This window comes from Centruroides sculpturatus, unplaced genomic scaffold, assembly GCF_000671375.1.
Source record: "Centruroides sculpturatus isolate CEXI.00-Female unplaced genomic scaffold, Cexi_2.0 scaffold543, whole genome shotgun sequence".
NCBI classification, from domain to species: Eukaryota; Metazoa; Arthropoda; class Arachnida; order Scorpiones; family Buthidae; genus Centruroides; species Centruroides sculpturatus.
The window spans coordinates 364313-366654 of record NW_019384952.1 but is presented as its reverse complement, the minus strand read 5'-3'; positions in this window follow the sequence as shown (position 1 = coordinate 366654).

Sequence of the window (2342 nt, the reverse complement as noted above, 5' to 3'; positions counted from 1 at the left end):
GAAATTAAATCAAGTCTCTATATATTTTATAGCCGTATCAAATAAATTACTTGCTTCCATTTTAAACCGTTTTGAAGCATCTAGGTTATCACAATTTTGGATAATTTTATGAATATTTGCTCCATAATAGTGATCTTATTATATTCAATCAAAGACTGCCTTACATTATTCATAATTAAATATACTTCAACAATCGTAATATTACTACTTTGGAGATTTTTAGCGCTGGTTAAAATATTGAACTTACATTTTTTACAAATTTTACAAACGTCTCTTGAAGCTCATGTTCAAAAAAATGTCTCAGTATAGATGTTATGCTGTTCTTACTCATAATAGGTTCAAATATGATCAATAGTCAGTAAAAGAGTGACCTGGTTGGTTCGAGGGCCTGCACGTGCTGTCTAGGTGAGAGGTCTGCTCTTGCCTAATATATGGGTGTTAAAGTCTGGATGATTGCAATATCGATCTTCAGAGTGCGGCCGAGTTCTTGTCGGGCTTCCGTATATCTTGGGCACGTCAGCCAAAAATGTCTGGATGTCTCCTGAGTACCACAATGTGGACAGTCTGGCGAAGCACGTAGGTTTCTAGAACAGAGGAACCCGTTAAGAGGGGCAGTGTCAGTTCTTAGGCGGGCCAATAGGGTCTCCGCAGTCCGAGAAGTAGCGTGCCTGTAAGGCCAGGGGACGAAGGGTCTGAGGTGGTCTCGACCTTTGTTACGCAAATGTTCTGACCATGATTCTGTGATCTCTATTTTTTGTTTTTCACTATACTCCCGGATTAAGTCACGGGCCATAAGTGACCCACGCCAAGATCCTGAAGGGGTATCTGTTCTCACGGCTCTGTCCGCCGCCTCGTTGATATCAATTCCCACTTGACCAGGGGTCTACCCGATTTCTATGGGTTTGGGATGTTGACTAATATTGTCCGCGATGTCAATAAGAAGTGCCGGGGACGAAAAGGAGATATTGCCTATCTCCTGTATNAAAATTTCTGCACTGCCCTGTTCAATAATGTAAATATTATTCTATCAGCTGACACTGTTCATAAATATAATCTACCAACGAATGTTGTGGATTTGCAGCATGTTATTAATTTAGCTAACTATCAAAGTGATTGTGAGTTGAAGTTAGCACCTGAATTAACTTTACAGCATCTTAGTACACATCATTTTCAGAAAATGAAAGTTAATATTGCCTTGAAATTATTTAATTTTAAGACTAGTACTGCATTGCAATACATGATTGATGAGGTTGGTTGGAGTAGAAATGTTGAAACTACAGCTTGGTTTATTGAAGTTATTGCCAAATGGTTTAATCTCATGTCATCAAGACATCCTGTTACAGCACTCAGTCTACATGATAAGAACAAGTATGACGAATCGGTTGTCTACTTAAAATCATGTATAGAAATTTTCAATGGCCTCACAATTGGAAGTGGTTGGAAACCAGTACAGTCGGGGGCTATATTGTCTACCACTTCAGTTTTGGACCTGGCAGACTTACTATTACAACAGCATAATTTCCATTTTTTTTTTACATCCAGGTGTAGTCAGGATTTCCTTGAAAATTTGTTCTCATGCATTAGAAAAGGTAATCCTACACCAACTGCACTTGAATTCAAGTATAACCTGCGATTGCTGACTATTGCTCAGTATCTAAAAGCTCCTTCATCTTCAAATTATGATGAGGATGATGGGAAATTCCTTGTAGAGTTTTTAGATAACTCTCAGAACTGTCCAATTACAGAAAGTTGCTTCATCGAAGATGAATTTCTTTGTAAAGAAGAAGAGGTGGTGGACATTATGAAACTTGAGTGAGATTGCTTGTATTTACTTGCAGGATATGCCATAAGGCAATTAAAAATTAAAGACAGTTACTGTAACAGTTGCTTACAGTCAATTGAAAGTAAAAGTACAGAGACTATGCCTCAACATGTACAAAAACTGATAGAGTCGAGGGAATATAAAAAAGGTGCATTGACATATCCAACAGTTTTGGCATATAATATGCTCCTACGGGTGGAGGAGTTATTTAGATGTGCTGAAGAAAAATTTTCTTCTAGAAATGCCAGTAATGTAAAGAAACAATTTCTTAATCATGTTAAAGAGTTGACCCAAGAACAATTTCCACAATGCCATGATATTAAAGGACATTTATTGAACAGATTTTTAAATGTAAGATTTCATATATTTGCACAAGAGTTACAAAATAAAAAAACAAATGATGCAGGAATAAAAAATAGAAAATCTAGTTTTTCAAGTAAATCCATGTCAGCAAAAAATTAATTAAATTACTAGTCTTTGTTTATTGTATATACATATATATTTTTTTTTGCTAATGTAA